This window comes from Microcaecilia unicolor, chromosome 7 (genome assembly GCF_901765095.1).
Source record: "Microcaecilia unicolor chromosome 7, aMicUni1.1, whole genome shotgun sequence".
Classification (NCBI taxonomy): Eukaryota; Metazoa; Chordata; class Amphibia; order Gymnophiona; family Siphonopidae; genus Microcaecilia; species Microcaecilia unicolor.
The window spans coordinates 179,802,398-179,822,579 of NC_044037.1; the positions used below are offsets into that span (position 1 = coordinate 179,802,398).

General features: G+C 45.6%; 1 protein-coding gene across 4 annotated transcripts in view; it reads left to right on the top strand.

The window, feature by feature from the left end:
• Positions 1–6,691: 6,691 nt before the first annotated feature.
• LOC115474664 (caspase-10-like) overlaps positions 6,692–20,182 on the top strand; it is a 161,970-nt gene continuing 148,479 nt past the window's right edge. For all 4 annotated transcript variants that reach the window (XM_030210256.1, XM_030210259.1, XM_030210257.1 and 1 more), the window contains exon 1: positions 6,692–6,846. The gene's annotated coding sequence lies outside the window, so the exon portion shown is untranslated. The remainder of the gene's footprint in view (positions 6,847–20,182) is intronic.

Here is a 20,182-nt window from a genome sequence, read left to right on the forward strand (position 1 = left end):
GATGGGCATCTTCGGTTTCCATTATCGCCGAAAACCAGGGACGACCATCTCTAAGGTCGACCTAAATGTTAAGATTTGGGCGTCCCCAACCGTATTATCGAAACGAAAGATGGACGTCCATCTTGTTTCGATAATACGGGTTTCCCCGCCCCTTTGTGGGGACATCCTGCAAGGACGCCCTCAGGAAAACTTGGGCGCCCCATTCGATTATGCCCCTCCACATCAGCTACTGTCTGACACTGATCACCAGTACAATATGTACATTCAAAACTCATGGGCTTGCATGTCCTTTCCTGTGATCATTAGAGAGGACATCCTGGCTTGTGAGTTATGATCTTGCTTTTCAGTCCCAGAAGTAGTGGCAGTAGGACCTGCCTTAGGAGGGTGTGCAAACAGGGCAGTTGTCCTGGAACCCCATGCTGCCGAGGGCCCCAAGCCTGCCTGAATCTGAAGGTGATACCGCCTGCTCGTGGTCCCTGGGCCCCCTTAAATTAGTGCCCTGGACTCCAGCATGTTTAACACCAGCCCTACGTGGCAGCTTAAAAGCAAGCTCCTGCTGCCATGTTTCAGATGCTGGGGAAAGGGTTTGGGGTGGAGTTGAGAGGGACATTTGAGGCGGCTGGGTAATAGGAACCAGGGCCGCCGAGGGGGGGCAGGGGGGGGACAAAATTCCCCAGGCCCGGGCCTCCAAGAGGGGCCCGGTGCCGCAGTCCCCTCCAGTCGCCCCCCTCCGTCCACCACCGGGCCAGGCCCCCCTGAATTCAAATCATAGCGCCTCACCTCGACCTCGCTCCGTGTGAAAGAAGCGCAGCAGCGGCAGTCTGCAGATTGCCTCCCTTCGGGCTTTCCCTCCCTGTGTCCCGCACTTGTCTGATGTAACTTGCACGAGGGCGGGACACAGGGAGGGAAGGCCCGAAGGGAGGCGACCTACAAACTGCTGCTGCTGCACTTCTTTCACACGGAGCGAGGTTGAGGTGAGGCACTACAATTTGAATTCAGGGGGGCCCAGCCCGGTGGTGGACGGAGGGGGGCAACGACGACCTCGGGGGGGGGGGGGCAGGGGCTTCGGGGGCAGCCTTGCCCCCCGGCCCAGGCCCAGGCCCAGTCTCTCGGCGGCCCTGACAGGAACTATGCATTATGACTGCAGCCCAACCCATCCATATACCTACCATCAATTGCTCTGTGCTCTCTTACATCAAGGCCAAATTAAAATAAAAATGGCTGATTGATTAAAACTATATCTAACAGCGTTCACCCTAAATGCTTGTGCTTTAAGTATGGGCCTAGTTTGCCTATTCCCACTGTTATTCCAGTACTGAGAACCCTATGTTTATATTTATTGAGCATTTACTATACCGTCTTATCTAGCAAGCAGGTCCATGCGGTATACAATGTAAAATAATAGGGTCATATTAAAAGCCAATAACTTGTAACCCTGGTCTCACCATACAACAGTCTGGGCACTAGCTAGGTATTCAGGTCCGAGCACCGAGACCAGGACCACAAAAATAAAATAAGAGTTTTAAATGTTTCCTTCACATACACTGAGCTGGGCGCAGGCCGGGGCCGGACAAAGATCTGGAAGACAGTAGGGTATGGAGCTGATGCTTTTACTCTTTATTCTCTCCGCTCACTTCTCTTTGTCAGGTCAGGGAGTAAGCAAGCTTCCACTCTCAAACAAACAAAAGACTCCAGTCTCATTTTGATATATGATACAAACAGGAACTTTATTGAAACTTTCTAAAAGAAACAGTTCAAATCAACACAGAATAAACCAGTTAATTTGTAATCCAACTTGATGTTATTGTACAAATAAGTCACAAGCCAATTTAGGGATACGGTGGACTAACACGGCTACCACACCTCTCTACTCAAGATGGGGAATAGGGTGTAAATCCTTTCATCCCAATTTGTAGATCCTACAGTATGTACATATTTACAACTCCTTCTGTCCATACCCATCCTTTCTGGGTGAAACAATCCAGGACTCTGCCTGAAGCAGTGGTGGATCAGATCTCCCTATCTGTCCACGCTCCTCCAAAGGTACACCTCTCCAGGATACCACCTTTGGCTCCGAACAGGCTCTTTCCTGACTTGCTCCCAGGCATTCCAAAAGGAGCACTCATCCACTTCACTTGTTACTGCTTTACTGGCAGAAATCTCCATTTTAGTCAGTCTTAGTTTCTTGAACCTATCCAGGACACCTCATCTCCATTGGAGATAGTGGCAGTGCAGTGCCGTAGCGAGGGCGGCTGACACCTGGGGCGGGTCGCCGCTGCGCACCCCCCCCCCCAGAGCGCATTCTTACTAGCATAGGAAGGCGGGGAGCAGGCGGAGGGCCGATCTGTCCCAACTGCATGTCACTGGGAGCTGCGTTGCCTCCGCTGGTTCCCTGCTCTGTTTGCCCCGGAACTGTGGTAGTGGTGTGCTGGAGCCAGCTTGCACCAGCTCATGAGAGCTGGTACTTATTTTTTTTTTTTAAATTTTGTGAGCCAGTTGTTATGCCCAGTCAGCTGGGGCAAGAGTGATCCTCCTACGCTCCTGCCTATGCAGTCTTCCGACCCTCCATTTATAACTCCACTTATAACTCATACAATCACTATATAACCTTGTATCTGTTATAAACCGACTGGGCAAACGCCTTTGACGGTACTATGTAAGCCACATTGAGCTTGCAAATAGGTGGGAAAATGTGGTGTACAAATGCAATAAATAAATAAATAGTCTCTCCGCATTTAAAGGACTGCCGCAAGCTTGAGCTGCAGGAATTCACAGCAGCCATTTTCAGTACAGACTGAAGAGTGGAGACTGCATGGGCAGGAGCGTAGGAGGATTGCTCCTGCCCCAGCTGACTGGGCTCAACAACCGGCTCGCAACTACAACTACCAGAGTGTGCACTCTCGCTGGGGAGGGGTTGGAACTCATGTGGCTCCTAAGTGTACTGTGTGAGGACTTGGAATTTGTTGCTGTCATTGTTGTGGTGAAGAGCTGTAGGGGGGGATATTTTATTTATTTATTTGTTAATTTGTATCCCACATTTTCCCACCTATTTGCAGGCTCAATGTGGCTTACATAGTACCATAAAGGCATTCGCCTAGTCCGGTAAAGAAACAAATACAAGGTGATATTGTGGTCGAATAAAGGGACATGTGTATCAGGTGTAGTGGGGGTTGAGGAGAGGAAAGGTGGCCATTACGAGCTTTGGTTTTGCTGTGTTGCAGAGTGTAGGTATCTATGTTGGGTCGGTGGGGTATGCCTTTTTGAATAGGTAGGTTTTCAGTGATTTCCTGAAGTTTAGGTGGTCATAGGTTGTTTTCACAGCTTTTGGCAGTGCATTCCATAATTGAGTGCTTATATAGGAGAAGCTGGATGTGTAGGTTGCTTTGTATTTGAGTCCTTTGCAGTTTGGGTAGTGGAGGTTTAAGATATTATGCTAGAGGTGGAAGAGCGTGATAACAGCTCAACCATCCAGGTACTGGAGCTTCACCTGAGGCTGGCTCAGAGCCTATGGCAGATTGAAGCTGAGAGCAGGCATCCAGACTGTGCAGCTACCTGCACAAGCTGTCAAGCAAGGGTCCGCTGTGGAGCTTCCGCAGCCTCTGGGTAGTGGTCAACCCTTGCTGCACACTGATGCCTCCTTCTGCTATGACCTGGAGGCCGAGGAAGGCCATTTCGAGACCCGCAGTGCAGGCAAGGTGTCCAGCACAAAGTAAGTGATGAGCCCTGCTACCTGCATGCCCGGGCTATCCAGGTTTTATTTCACATTTCTACACCACTTTCTTTTCAAATTATCATCTTCAAATCTGTAGACATTCCCCATATTACTCCTAAGCAAGTGGATCCACTTTTTGATTTTCCTTTAACATTGACTACTAAGGTTATTTTGGAAGATGGAAAGATCTTGGTTTAGTATATAGCTATGAGGTGTTGTATATAGCTGAGAAGCTTAATAAATTTGAGACTAGTGCATTATTATGGCTTTTTACAGTTTATATCAGTGTAGTAGGAGCTTCACTGTGGCAGGGTTTCTTGGGGGAGGAGGGAATATATTACAAGTAATACAATGTAGTCTATTTGATATTTTGATATTCTGTATGGTTTTTGTATGTACTCAGGCTGTCATATGTTTAGTTCTGTATTGTACTTGTTTTGTGTGGTTTTACTGAATGTTTTGTATTTCGTAGAAATTAATAAAATAAATGAAGATTAAAAATAATTGTTAGGAATGGAACAGAGAATAGAACAAAGACTATCATAATACCTCTGTCGCTCCATGGTGAGATTGCACCTTGTATGCAATTCTGTTCACTACATCTCAAACATGGTACAGTGGAATTAGAAAAGGTAGAGTGACCAAAATGATAACGGAGATAGAACTCCTCTCATTTAAGGAAAGGCTAAAGAGAGCGGGGGGGGGGGGGGGGGGGGGGGAATATGGAAGAGCCTAATGATTAGTGTAATGGGCTGAGAACCCTGGGAACTGGGTTCAATTTTCACTACAGCTCCTTGTGACCTTGCGCAAGTCCCCTAACCAGTGGTGTGCTGGAGCTGGCTTGCACCAGCTCATGAAAGCCGTTTGTTACTTTTTACAAATTTTGGGAGACAGTTGTTAAAGTAGGTCCCCTGTGGCTACTTTAACAACCAGCTCCCAAAATTTAGGCTTGAGCCCCCTCCTCTTGAACTCCCTTTTACTCTGCTGGCAGGTATGTCGAGCCCCGCCAGCCAAATAAATAGACTGCTGCTGCTCCCCACCACTTGTTTCTGGCTCTGAGCAGCAGGCCGGCACTTCTCGCACATGCTCTGAGCATGCGTGAGCAGTCTTGGCATACTGCTACTACTACTACTATTATTATTTATCTCAGAGACAGAAACAAGCAGTGGGGAAAGGTGGCAGTCCATTTATTTGGCTGGTGGCAGGGGCGTAGCCAGACTTCGGCAGGAGGGGGGTCCAGAGCCCGAGGCGAGGGGGCACATTTAGCCCCCCTGGCACTGCCAACCCCCCGCCATTGCCGACTTTGCCCCCCCCGGCTGCCGACCCTCTCGACCCCCTTCCTGATGTACAGCAGGACATCAGAAACAGAAAGAAGCCTTTTGTGAGAAGAGGAGGACCTTGGCTGGCGGGGGTTTGGGTCCCCCGCCAGCAAAGGCAGGTGACAGCGGGTTGGTGGCGGGAGGGGGGGGTCAGGTGTGTCATTGGCAGGGGGGTCCAGGGCCAAATCTATGGGGGCCCAGGCCCCCTTGGCCCCACATAGCTACGCCACTGGCTGGTGGGACTCAACACCCCTACCATCAAAACGATGCCTAGCGCACTTGCAGGGGGGGGGGGAGAGGAATACATTGCCACCTCTCGCCCCCCCCTTCTAAATTGCAGACTGGCTGCGCCTGTAGAGAGAGTCTGTTGTTAAAACTTTACCAGGCTCTCTCTAGAAGCAACCAAAGACATTCTGCTATCCCCAACCCAACAACAATATTTACTAACTCCAAATTCCTTCCCTAGTCATTCAACAACCAAGAACATTTCCTTCAGGATTCTCTCATGAACACTCCCCTTGGGACTGGGACTGGGACTGGGACTGGGACGCGCCACCCCCCCCCCCCCCCCAATTGCTACTACTGTCGCCTCTCTCTCCTGCTCCCAGGCCGCCGGCACCGCAGTCTCCACCCGCCTACCCTCAGCTCTAACAGTCCCCTTCTGTCTGCCACCGAGCCCCCTGCATTAAAAAAAATCTCTAAATCGTCAGCGCAGCACCAGCGAGCAGCGCTCTACCTCTGTGTGAAAGTGGCAGGTCGCCTCTCCTCAGACCATCTCTCACTGTGCCCCGCCCTTGCGGAAATAGGAAGTTACATCAGATGAGGGTGGGACTGGGACACAGTGAGGGAAGGCCCGAGCCAGGTGATCTGCCACTTTCACACAGATGCGAGGCGCTGCACATTTGAGATTTATTTTTTTTAAATGCAGGGGGCCCAGTGGCAGACAGAAGGGGGCTGTTGACAGAGCTGAGAGTAGGCAGGTGGAGACTGGGGACTACGGCGTCGGCGGCAGGAGCAGGAGAGAGACCCTGGGGCCGGGCCCCCCTTGGAGCTCTGCGAATTTTATCCCCCTGCCCCCCTCCCCCCCTTTGGCAGCCCTGCTTATAACTCAATTACTAACTACTTTCCTCCTCCCAGTGACTCTAGGGAGAAGCTCCCATCACTTTAGTAAGCCCAATTATAATGGGGGATTCTAAACTGATAGAAAAGATGAGAGGCATTCATCCTCAACAGCGAATTGAAACAAAACAGGCACAGCTATATTTTTGCCCAAGGGGAGGAGAAGGTATGTCTCTATTCCATGCCATAGCAGCAAAAAAAAAACAAATTAATAAATAAAAGCGCGGCACACTTCTAGTACTGACAGAGGAATAAATAGTATTTTTGCAAATCAAAGAAGCGTGCACTAATTACAATAAAAGTTTAAAGCCTCTCCCTGTCTGGCACCTTAGATCCTGCAGTGGCTTTAAATTGAAATTAAGGACTCCTTCGTAGGGAGCTGTCCACCTCAGAAGCGGTTGCAAATGTATGTTCACATTTGTCTGGGTAAAATTAGTTCAGTTGCACAGGCGATATCCAAACCCTCCCCCTACCAGTAGCCTGTAACCTTTTCTTTGTGGGTGGGGCAATGCTGTGTGAGCGGCGATAGATTATAGGCGGTTCGCATTCGACCAGGAACTGGAAGACGGGCCTGGGAAGGTAGAAAGTTACATTGGGGAACTTGTTACAAAGTTAAAAAAAATGTCAAAACGTTACTAATCAGCTCAGGTTAAGGCTGATTAAATGTTTTTAGTGCGGTGCAGCTGTGATTCGGAGGTAGGTACATCTCCATGGTTTTACTTTAGTGCACGTCTGTGTCTTCTCCATTTAGGTCTTCGGATAAATTTCGTTTTCACTCCTTTCCCTGGTTTTCCATGGCTTGAGTGGCAAAGAGTTTTTTTCACGTGCTCCGGATTTCTTCTATTAAGTTGCTTGTGAAGTAAACTTGAAAATAACGTTCTGTACTCTCCCACTCAGGGGGAAAAGTAAAAAACCGGTGATCGAGGAACTATTTGTATGTTAATTTTCGGTCCCTTTGTACTTTGTGAATTTGGAAAGAACTCTTTATGCTTAATGTTATTGAATATTGGGAAGAGGGTGCGGTGAAGGACAGATTAAACAGGAAAAAAGAGAGGAGAGGAAAGTTTGTACAGTGGTTGCTTGGCCAGGAATATCAGGATTTTTCATACTTATAACTTATGTTGGTAAAGAAGCCTGTTTTTAGGTCCAGCTAAAAGCGTGCAGTAGACTTCCAGACTAACAGAGTTAAAAAGACGCATTCACATGGGCACATTTAGCAGTAATTGGTAAATGTATTAAGCTTGGGTATTCGATGCTAGGCCTCCTACTCGAGGCACTAATATTGAATAAATGGGGCATTGGTGGTTCCCAGAAGTGATCTGGGTGCTGGCTGATGTACCTGTATTGTGTGCAGTTCGACTTGTCTGGACAGTTATCCAGGGTTGCCAGGTAGAAATTTTTTTTCCAGCCCAATCCGGGCCAGAAACCAGCCCAAAACCCGCCCAAACACAAACCCCGCCCCTGACACCCCCACCCCCGCGTCACCGGCCCCGCCCCCGCCGTCACCGGCCCCGCCTCCCACGTCATCGGGCCCGCCTCCCCGGCCCGCCTCCCCGTAATCGGCCCCACCTCCCACGTCATCGGCCCCGCCTCCCACGTCATCGGCCCCGCCTCCCACGTCATCGGCCCCGCCCAAAACGTCACTAACCCCGCCCGAAAACATCACTAACCCCGCCCCCCGCGGCCGAAAAAAATCAAAAAGCCGCCCAAAAAGCCGCCCGGAAGCCTAAAAAACCGCCCAAAAAACCGCAACCCGCCGCGGGCAAAAATTTCCCGCGGCGGGGCGCGGAAAACCGCCCAATTGGGCGGTAAAACCGCCCACCTGGCAACACTGCAGTTATCTGAGCACTGGCACTGAATATCGCTGGTGCCTAGACAATTTCCAGGGCCGCCCTAGCACAGTCCAGATAGTACTATGGCTGTCGCACTGCATTTTCAACTGCACTATCCAGTTATATGCCATTGAAAATTGGGGAACACACCACTTGTGGGAGATAACCGGTCCTATACGGTTATTTCCTGCTGAATATTGGCTGTTGGAATGTATACTTGCCATTTTGACTCTACTCTGCCCATCTGCATAAATATTTATTTTATTAATTTATTTGGATTTTGCTCACACCTTTTTCAGTAGTAGCTCAAGCTGTGTTACACTTGAAAAAGGTGTGAGCAAAACAGAAGATGCCCAGGTACTTTTGGCACATGTATTTTCGTGATTGGTTTCCCTTTGAAAAATGTCTATGGTACATGTGGGCTACTTTAAAACTGCCCTCTTTGGGAGCAGTTTTTAATTTTCTACATATAATATCTTTTGATACTAGGGGTGTGCATTAATGAGTGCACATTCAGTTTGTGTACGTTATCACTTTTGCATGTACTTATACATATGAATTAAAACACGGTTTGCACTTATCTTTATTTGAGAGAACATTTCTTTATTTTTAAAAAATTTTTTTGTAGCTTTCATTTTCATTCACCAACAATACAAAAATAAGCAAAAGTGAAACTCCAGGATCCAGGAAAGCTAGCATAACATAAAATCAAGCACTGTGTTGTCCCCATCCCACACCCAACAAATAGTTCCTCCCATAGGCTATATATACTGACCTCTACTGACCTTCTTTATCTCTCATGTCTTTTGATTCTATATAGTCCCACTAGAACACTTAGATCTACCCAGAACACTGTCCCTAGCTACCATATGATTTTCCATGAACATACGAGACTAATTTTTCTCTGTTCAAGGCCCTCAAATTTGGACTACTGTTCTCAGACCTTGCTTATCACCTTTAAGATAGACTTTTACCTGCTTTCTGATGCTTTCGGCTAATGTTTCTCTTCCTCTTAGGATCCCAGACCATGTGGAGTCCTGATCACTACAGAGCCCCCCCCCCCCCCCCCCCCCGGTTCTTCCCTATCCACTTTACTATCATAATTTGTAACTTCCTTCCCTAGTCCTCTCCCATGTTCGTATTTTTCTTTTCCCCCCCCCCCCCTACATTACATTTCTTCTTTCTCTTTTCTGGCAAAAACAGTGGGAAATGGACTACGGCTATCCAAGGACTAGAGGAGAAAGCTTCAGTATTTCAAAGTGAGCGTTTATTGATGACTGGAATCAACACAATACTGTGTTACGGTCAAGAAGGCCTGCCTCAGGCGTCTCAACATTGTTATTTGGTGGCAATATATGCAAAGATTCCGCTGTAGTGATGGACACCAAGAAGATATTAGACAATTGGTCTTCAAAAAGACCTTTGTAAGTCTAAAAGACACAGCTATGTTCTGCTGGTGCCGAAATACCGAAGCTGTCTCCGCTAGTCCTTGGATAGTATTTTTGTTCTTTCACTTTGGATTACATGTAGACTGTAAGCTGCCCTGAAGGTCCCTGGAGGGCGGGGTAGGAAAACTAAAACAAACTTGCTTCTATCTAATCTATCTATCAAGAAAAAAAGTGATCAACAATTCAACTTCCATGAATTATCACTCTGACTTTTACTGTGATGCCTCTAGCTTAGATAAATGTCCCACACTTTATGAAAGCTGACCAATCCTCTCTCTGTCAGTTTACTAATTTGATAAACACGGTTCATCTTGTGATGTACTACCAGGCCAGGGCAATTTTGTTCACTGTAAAAAGGCTACTTTGTGGCAGAGCCAGTGGTGGGAGGCGGGGCTGTAGACTACGGTTGTATTAGTAATGTTCGTTGTTACAAAATTATGAATGTACTGTTGATATAATACGTCAATAAACAGACAATAAAACTGGAAAAAAAAAGGCTACTTTGTGGCAGAGCCAGTGGTGGGAGGCGGGGCTGGTTGTTGGGAGGCGGGGAAAATGCTGGGCAGACTTATACGGTCTGTGCCCTGAAGAGGACAGGTACAAATCAAGGTAGGGTATACACAAAAAGTAGCACATATGAGAAATCCAACATAGCCTCCAAATAATGAATTCATGGGCGGATGCATTCCAATTGAAACTAAACGCAGAAAAGACACACTCATCTTATCTTCACAATACAACTCAAATAAAAACAATACTGTAAACACTCCAGCCTACACTCTCCCAGTCTCTGATAGTTTGAAAATTTGGGGAGTTACGATTGACCGAAATCTTACACTAGAAGACCATGCGAAAAACACAACAAAGAAAATGTTCTACACAATGTGGAAACTTAAAAAAATCAAACCTTACTTCCCAAGGGAAACATTCCGCAGCCTAGTACAAGCAATGGTGCTAAGTCACCTAGACTACTGTAATGCAATTTACGCAGGTTACAAAGAACAAGTCATTAAGAAGCTTCAAACAGCCCAAAACACAGCAACCAGACTCATATTTGGGAAAGCAAAATACGAAAGCGCCAAACCCTTAAGAGAAAAACTACACTGGCTTCCATTAAAAGAACGAATTGCGTTCAAAGTTTGCACCATGGTCCACAAAATTATACAAGGGGAAGCTCCGGCCTACATGACAGACCTTATAGACCTACCTGCTAGGAATGCAAAAAGATCAGCACGCACATTCCTGAACCTCCATTACCCCAACTGCAAAGGATTAAAATACAAGTCCACATACGCAACCAGTTTTTCCTACATTTGCACGCAACTATGGAACGCGCTTCCGAAGAACATAAAAACAACTCAAGATTTAAATATCTTCCGAAGACTATTGAAAACTGACTTATTCAAGAAGGCATACCACAAACAACCGTCCTAATTACTAAACAATAAGACTGAAGAATAAGACTGGATCGACCTTAATCACTCGATCGAATAACCTCAATACTTTTAATAAACAAACAATCCCACTTCTAATCTAAAATCGATTACTATGTAACCACACAATGCTGACTAACCTCACTGCCAAACACTATTACTTTCTACCCTAATGTCGATAACTGAGCAACAATATAATGTTCACACCTACGCAAGATCACAATGTATTCTTATACCATGTATGTACGCACTGAATGTAAAACCATGTGCAACTCTGTAGACCGTAAATGGCAATCGTCACTACGGCAAATGTAGGCCACATTGAGCCTGCAAATAGGTGGGAAAATGTGGGGTACAAATGCTACAAATAAATAAATAAGGCATACACCACATATATGTTCGAAATGCTTGGTGACTCCATGAGCATGTGGTTTGAATATGCTGTGCTGACCTTGGGGAGAAAGAGGGGTGGGGAATAGCAGCACAGGCTCCTGTCCCGCCCAGTCAGTTATCTTCTTTATTTGACTAGCAGGGCATATGGACCCCCATCAGCCATGCTGTTCTATCTGACTAGCTCAACTGGTTGTTTAGGACAGATGTGTATCAGGCCACAGATGGAACAGCAAGACAGTCGAAATTCAGAGGATGCAACGTTTATTCAGAGTCCTGCCAATAAATACCAATCAGAAGTGCAGCATAAAACATCGTTCTGTGGAGTCTTCACAACAGAAACAATAAATGAGAACACTGTAATAAAAAAATGTTATACTACCTTGTTGTTCCAGCCTTGTTCTGTCCTTTGACAGCTGTGCCTGGTGGGGATAGGTACAGAGATATGTTTTATGTTTATCGAACGCCACTGTACTGTTATAGAAGCAAGGCAGTATGGGAGAGGTAGTTCACAGGTGGAGCAGACACTCTTGTTTTAAACTGTTTATGGGTGTGCTGTTGCCAGGGCTGTATCTCTCTGCCTAGCTGGGTTCTGACCTGATTGGTCTTCCTGATCTCATGTTCTTTGGGCTCTAGGGAGCCTCCCCTCTCCTGTCTTAGTTCTCTCTGTCTGACAGGAAACCTGGTTCCATCTTGACTTCCACAGCACTTGTCATCATAGATCCTGTTGAGAGAACTCAGTTTCTTACCCTTATGTATCTCTTATTTAGCTCACATGTATCAGTTATATGGTTTATATGTATTCTCATACATCCAGCTGTGAGAGATACTGCACTGTTTACCATCCATCTATTGAGCTGCCCTGCCTGTGGGAGAACTGCCTTCTCTCAGGTTTGATGTCATCTTCTGGAGCAGCCCAGAGAACACAGAGACTCTATGCTGAGGGGCAATTTCATCTGTTCATGAGTAGTTGTATTGCTCAATAAAAGACTGTTAAGATTTTGGAAAAGAGTCTCCAGGGTGTGTTTAAGTGCAAGGGTTAACTCATCAAGTGACTGGAGTTTGTCTGAGTAGCCAGGCTCCAGGAGAGCTTGAACAGGCCTGGTAGCACTTTTTTAAAAGTATGACATTTTGTGTTAGAAACATGACTGCAGGTAAAGGCCAAATGACCCATGCAGTCTGCCCATCCTCTGTAATCCCCAATTCTTCCTGTGCCTAAGCGATCCCACATGCTTGTCCCATGCCTTTTAAAATTCTGGAACAGTACTAGACTCCACCACCTCCACCGGGAGGCCATTCCACACCTCCACCACCCTTTCTGTGAAATAATACTTCCTTCTGATTTGCCTGCTACTCAACCGGTTGTTTAGCCATCCTCCCCTCAAACTGTGACACCTTCGACAATTGCCTATTATAACCTAGTGGTAGGTCCGGCTCTGAATGTATATAATGCTATATAACTAGTAAAGATCCTACAAAAATCTGATAATACAACCCAAGTTAAAACACATGCCAAGGGATCAGCTTGGTGCGTCAACAGTATTGCTGTTTAAGATGCGACTGAGCTCCATATTTTTTTTGTACTTGATTTTTAATGCGAGCAGGGTTTTTGATTTGAATTTTCCAGTAGTTCTTAGTGTTTCGTTTCACTGAGCTGGAATTATAGCTAACTACTAAGGTGTGCTGGATTTTTTTTTTGCTTAATGTTCTATGTTCTGTGGCTGTTCTTACATGCACAGCATTGTTTCAATTGATGACACTTCAGAAGAATCCTCATTCCTATGCATTCCCTCGGTAGAATACCATCTGTGCAGAGTTGTGTGTCTAAGTCTGTATCCTTATGACTGGGAATGATATTGCCACTCATATTCAGCTTGGAGCCATAGCTAACACATTCTGCATACATTTACATGAAAAATGGAATTGAACTGAAAACCTCTTATGGGATGTTAAACCCCATCCATCACTTGAAACAGCAATTCTTGAAGACTATAGAAAAGTCCATATAGTCCTTCCCTATGGTGGGACTTATGCTGCTATTTGAATTACTGCATTTTGTAAATAGATGTGGTATAGGTATGTAGAGCAAAGGTATTGAACAGCAGGTAAGGGAACAGAACATGATTTCACAAAATAAACAGCAACTTTTTTTTTTTAGTATTTTGGTGTTCAGTTCATTGTTTCAGCCCATGTACCATCAGCTTTCCATTACTGAATAATTTCTGGAGCTCAGCGCTGCATGACTAAAAGAAGCATGACTAGTCTTGTAGCTAACGAGATTTGTCATACTGGGTCAGAACAAAGGTCAGTCAAGCTCAAATATTGTTATGATTGGGGTCTGAACCCCTCTCAAACTTACCTCTTTCCTGGGAGTCAGCTTCTTAGCTGGCTTCTGTTTCTTTCTCTGTCCTTTCTGAGCTGGCTCTCTCTCTCTGTGCTGGCAGCTTCCAGCAGCAGGGCTCTAATTGTTTCACTATACTGCACCTGTGTGGGTAGTCTGAGTTGCTCTAACTCTCTTTGGGTGTACTGGCTTCAAGTGTTTCACGGTTTTGCATTGGTGTGGGTTGGGCCTCTCTGGGTCAGTGTGCTTTTGCCTAGGTCTAGGGAGTGCGACATCATCAGGGAGGGCCTTGATAAGGAAGTGGTGTTGTTTCCTTCAGGGCCTTTGCAACAGTGGTGTTTGCTTTAGATAGGGTGGTGCAGTGTGCACTTCTGACTTTGTGTCTAGGTTCCCTGCTTGCTTTTGCTAAGGTCCAGGTTAGTGTTAGTGCAGTGTGCACTGGTGTTTGTGTGTTCAGCTTTCCTGCTTTTCCCTCTTGGTTTTGGAAGCATTGCTATGTGTAGGGCTTTAGAAGCTCTGTTGCTGATAGAAGTACTTCAGGGTTTGGTGTTGTTAGGAACACTGCAGAGTTTGCTGTTAGAAGTACTTCTGGTGTTTGTGCTATTGGGAGCATTGCAGTCTTTGCTGTTGGTGTTTGGTGATTTAGAATCACTTTTGGCTTATGTGTTAGCTTCCCTTCTTTTTCCTTGTGGCTCCCCTGTCTTCCCGTTTAGTGCTAGGAGCTCTTCTGGTTGCTTGCCAGAGTAGTGCTTTGGAAGCACCTGGTTAGTTGTGTATCTAGCTTGCTAGAGCAGTGCTTAGGTAGCTGGTTAGTTTTGTGTTTAGCTTATTAGTGTAGAGCTCTGCTTGTAGCTTGGTGCTTAGTAGCACCTGTGTTAGCTTTGGGTTTAGTTCCCTGCTCTGTTAGTTTAGGGCTTAGGAAGTCCCTTTCTTGAGCAGGGCTTAGGAGCTCTTGTTTAGTATAGGGCTTAGGAAGTCCTTTTGTCAGTTTACTGTTAGGAACACTCCTGCTGGTTTAGGGCTTGGGAGCACGTAGATCAGTTTAGGGTTAGGAGCACTTCTGTTTCCAGTCCTGGTCCATATGTCACCCGGTATCCAGTAAGTCCTGTCGGCTACTCGAACCCAGAAGCTCAGCTCCTGGGGGGCTTAGTAGCTAAGCACAGGTGAAGCTGGGCGGACCAGTCCAGTGTGCTCCAGTCCAGTGTGTTCCGGTCCGGTGTGTGTTCCAGTCCTGTGTCCTCCAGTCCGGGGGATTCCAGTCCATGTGTTCCGGTTCGCTGGGCAGTGCCTGCAGTCCCTGCCGGTGTGCTTACCCAGTGTTGGTTGGTGGGTTTTGCCTGCTGCTGTCGCTCCTCGGCAGCAGCCCAAGGGCTCACGTTTGCTCCTGAACCTGAGAACCTGACAAATATCCTGTTTCCAACAGTGTCCAATCCAGGTCCCAAATATCTAGAAGCAGTGCATGTTTTCTAGCAAAAAAGAAGTTGGTACTCAAATGCCAGGCCATCCTTCAGGGGTGAGGTGATCACTGAGGGATCCACCACACAATAGCCATGCTACTACTACTACTTAACATTTCTAGAGCGCTACTAGGGTTACGCAGCGCTGTACAAAATAAACCAAGGACGGTCCCTGCTCAAAGGAGCTTACAATCTAAAGAATGAAATGTCAAGTTGGGGCAGTCTAGCTTTCCTGGGTAGAGGTGTAGAGGTTAGTTGCCGAAAGCGACATTGAAGAGGTGGGCTTTAAGCAGAGATTTGAAGATGGGCAGGGAGGGGGCCTGGCGTATGGGCTCGGGGAGTTTGTTCCACGCGTGGGGTGAGGCGAGGCAGAAAGGGCGGAGCCTGGAGTTAGCGGTGGTGGAGAAGGGTACTGAGAGGAGGGATTTGTCTTGAGAGCGGAGGTTAAGGGTAGGAACGTAAGGGGAGATGAGGGTTGAGAGGTAGGGAGGGGCTGCAGATCGAGTACATTTGTAGGTTAGTAGCAGAAGCTTGAATTGAATGCGGTACCTGATCGGAAGCCAATGAAGTGACTTGAGGAGAGGGGTGATATGAGTGTATCGGTTCTGGCGGAATATAAGACGTGCAGCAGAGTTCTGAACGGACTGAAGGGGGGATAGGTGGCTAAGTGGGAGACCAGTGAGGAGTAGGTTGCAGTAGTCAATGCGAGAGGTAATGAGAGAGTGGATGAGAGTACGGGTGGTGTGCTCAGAGAGGAAAGGGCGGATTTTGCTAATGTTATAGAGGAAGAAGCAACAGGTCTTGGCTATCTGCTGGATATGCACCGAGAAGGAGAGGGAGGAGTCGAAGATGACACAGGTTGCGGGCAGATGAGACGGGGACGATGAGGGTGTTATCAACTGAAATAGAGAGTGGAGGTAGAGGAGAAGTGGGTTTGGGTGGGAAGCCATGCCCCCTGCAACAGAATCTAAAGAAAGGCAGAATTGGTGTGCAAAGCTTGGGCTCTTTCATTAATACCTGGAGACCATGGGTCAATTTTAGCAGGCAATAGAAAAGGTGCTGGTACTCACTGCCCTCTGAAAAAATGCCCTGCCTAGATAGACTCATTGCTGCTTATCTAGGTTTATCAAAAAAGATATAGTGGAATTAGAAAAGGTACAGAAAAGGGTGACGATAATTATAAAGGGGATGGGACGACATCCCTATGAGGAAAGGCTGAAGCGGCTAGAGCTCTTCAGCTTGCAGAAAAGATGACTGAGGGAAGATACAATAGAGGTTTATAAAATAATGAGTGGAGTGGAAAGGGTAGACGTGAATCGTTTGTTTACTCTTTCCAAAAATACTAGGACTAGGGGGCATGCGATGAAGCTACAAACTAGTAAATTTAAAATTAGTCAGAGAAAAGTTTTCTTCACTCAACATGTAATTAAACTGGAATTCGTTGCCAGAGAATGTGGTAAAAGCGGTTAGCTTAGCAGGGTTTAAAAAAAGGTTTGGACGACTTCCTAAAGGAAAAGTCCATAGACCATTATTAAAATGACTTGGGGAAAATCCACTGCTTATTTTGGGGTAAGCAGCATAAAATATATTGAACTTTTTTGGGGGGATCTTGCCAGGTACTTGTGACCTGGATTGGCCACTGTTGGAAACAGGATGCTGGGCTTGATGGACCTTTGGTCTGTCCCAGTGTGGCAATACTTATGTACCTTAATGAGCTTTTTGTATGTGTCTAGACCATTTTTAAATCCTGGTATGGTTAGGACTTTTACCACATCTTCCAGCAATGAATTTCAGAGTTTAAATTGTGTTGATTCAGTGTGTATTGCTGTAGTATTTGTACTTTTTCAAAGAGTAACCGACTATTTCATGTTTACCTGTTCCGCTCCAGTCATGCTAGTTTTTACTAGTGGTTTCTTACTCTTAATTTTTATGTTGTTATGCCATGCTTTGTTTATAGTAACCAAAACACCAAAAATCTTCATAAAGGAGGAGGAGGCAAAACATGTACTACACTAATGAGCCTATCACTATTTCTAATTCAAAAGCACTTCAAATATAAGATCGATGCAATATTTATGAAGAAAAAATATATGTAAAAAAAGTAACACTGGATTGATGCCGATTACATGCTCCCCCTGATTCATGTTTGGCTTAAGCAAAATTAGCCATTGCGGTGGATGCATGCATACCTGATGGATCCAATAGTAAACTTAAGTTTTTGATTTGAAGTGCTTTTGAATGAGAAATAGTAATAGGACTGGGCTCACTAGTGTAGTGCTTTGTTTATAGACAGCCTCTCTTGAATTGCACTAGTTGGAGATCAAATGTACTTCAAATAGGTCAAGCTGGTGGAGGGGAGCTCACCTCTCATTGCTGTAATTGTTGTGGAAGCTGGAGGGCCTTTTCAGTTATCTGATTTCGGATGAATAAAAACACAAGCCACCATTTATATATTTAACAGTGTAAATGGTAACAGATAAAAATAGAATTTGACCTATCCTGTCTGCCCAGTTTTTCTGGTTTACATGGCTAAAGATTTATTTCAGTTGCCAACCAGAGGTTTGCTGCTTGAAAGCTATCACTCCTCACTAAATTTTTGCTTTCTTCATCTGGTTCTTTATTATCCTGAGCAGATTTGCATATTTAATCTAATACCAAAGCCCTCCAACCAAGAGCTGGTGTGCCGCAAAATGTTTACTTTGGAGAGAAGACGGGAAGTGGGTCAAAACCACCACTAAAAGTGTGGTGTGCTGATTTCTCTCTCCTCCTCTCCCTATCCTTGCACTGTTCCCTCTGGCCAGCATCAGGGGTCAGCAACCAGTATGTCTGTCTTTCTGCGGCCTTCACCTCTACAGTCAGAACCACATGGGGCCTATAGTACTATATCTTGAGGCTCTGAGGCCCAGCACAGTTTTGGCTTCAAAGGGAAGACTGCAGAGGAGTATGCAGCAGGAGCTTGGGGAAGAGGGAAGATTTTGCTATGCTGTGAGAAGGTGAACCCAGTGCTGGGTGTGCCTTGATGCATAAAAGGTTGGGAACCACAGATCTAAACGGCTAACAAAACTACTGAGGCTGTTGCTGAATATATGCAGCCACCTAAATCTCTGTGCCCTTTCTAGACCATTACCTGTCTATCATCAACTTGCTGGCATTAAATTTTCAGTTCATGAGACAGAAAATTGCTAGATGGTGAACCATATAGACTCCAGAGATGCTGTCAGGGCCAGTGATATAAAAATAGCAGTAAGAAATGCAGATTACCACCTTGCTTTTCTTAAGTTTGTATAACATGTTGAATAAAAGCACCAGTGTATGGAATAAGCTTCCTCTTGAGTGGGGCAAATTTTTCAATGCAAAAAGAGAACATAAGATGTGCTATATTGGGTTAGACCAACAATCCATCAAGTCCAGCATCCCGGGACTATCTAGATCACAAATACCTGGCGGGATTCCAAGTAGTAAATCCATTACTTGTTGCTGATACTCAGAGATAAGTGACTTTCCCATGTCTACCTGGTTAAAAATGGTTTATGGACTTTTCCTACAGGAACTTGTCTAAATCCCTATTAAACTTGGCTATTTTACCTGCCTTGACCACATTTTCTAGCATCAAATACCATAGCTTAATTGTGCATTGGCTGCAAAATAACTCTGATTTGTTTTAAATATATACCCATTAGTTTTTCATGTATTGGCCCCTTGTCTTATCTGAGAGGGTAAACAGCTGTTCTCCATTTATCTATTTATTCCACTCATTATTTTATGTTTAAATCTTTTTTATTAGCAAAAACTTCAATAACAAATGTAAATGCTCAGTCAAGACATTCATCAACCTGAGTTACATCTTATCATCTGTTTTCTAATTTAATACATTTTAACATCAAATCTCCCCCCATGTGCCTCACCCCCCTCTCCACCAAATCTCTCCCTACTCCTCCCTCCCCCATCCCTCCCTTCCCTAGTTCCTCTTCTTTCAAATCTTCCCTTATCTTATATATCTATCATCAACCGCATTGGTTAACAATAATAGTCTCTTAATCATCATCTGTTTAATAGGCGACTCCGTGCCGCCGGGAGCATGGTATTCAGGAAAGGGCTCCAACAGCGCTGCCAGCCCTCCTCTTGGGCCGACGAGAAGTTTTTAATGCCCACTCGTTCTGTCCGTATCAAATCAATTATTTGAAATCTCCATTGTTGGAGTGTAGGTGGTTTATTAGTTGTCCTATCCGTTAGTATGCATTGCTTCGCAATGATAACAGATTTCTTCAGAAACAATGTCAGACCCTTAGGGGTAGGAGAGGGGAGGTCAAAACTTCCAAACAGCCCAGCATTCTCTCGCCAAGTTATGTGCCACATTCTAGATATCTGAATTGCCAATAACCTCCAGAATGTCCTTATACCAATGCAGAACCACACCATATGACCCAGTGTTGCACCCTCAGATCTACATTTTGGGCACGACCCCCATGGGGATGCCCCCATATGGAATGCTCTTCTCGGGGCTATGTACACCTGCAGAGCCAATTTATATTGTAATTCCCAATGTATCGAATATGCTGTTATCCTGCGAATGGACAGTATATGTTCTTTCAAGTCATTTGCGGTTAATTCCAATTGCAAGTCTCCTCTCCAGGCTAGAGCAATTTGTCCATAGTTTATCTCCGGAAGGGTATCTTTGATATGGCGATGATGAAACGTCAGGGGAACCTGCTCCTGCGCTTCCAGCGAGTAGGCTGTTGACAATTCTTCTTGGACATCTTCCGTTAGATCTGTCCAAGGCAGCTTGTGAATATAATGTTGCAGCTGTGTATAATGAAATATGTCTTTCAGGGGAATTGAATACTCTTTTTGCAGTTCTGTAAAGACTTGAGTCTCCCCTCCATCGTCAAAACATGCACGAGGTATATTATCCCTCGTCGTCTCCAGCCCATAAATGCCGGGTATAGACATCCCAGTTGAAATCTGGGATTTTGCGCAATGGAGAGGAATGGTGTTACTTTTGCTGAGAAGTGGTGGAGTCGACATCCATTGCCAAGTAGCTTTTGCAGAACTCATTATCCCTGTAGTTTTTAAAATATTTGGGATCTCCCCCCCCTGCCGTATGTAAACAGTTACTAAAATGTATTCCTGG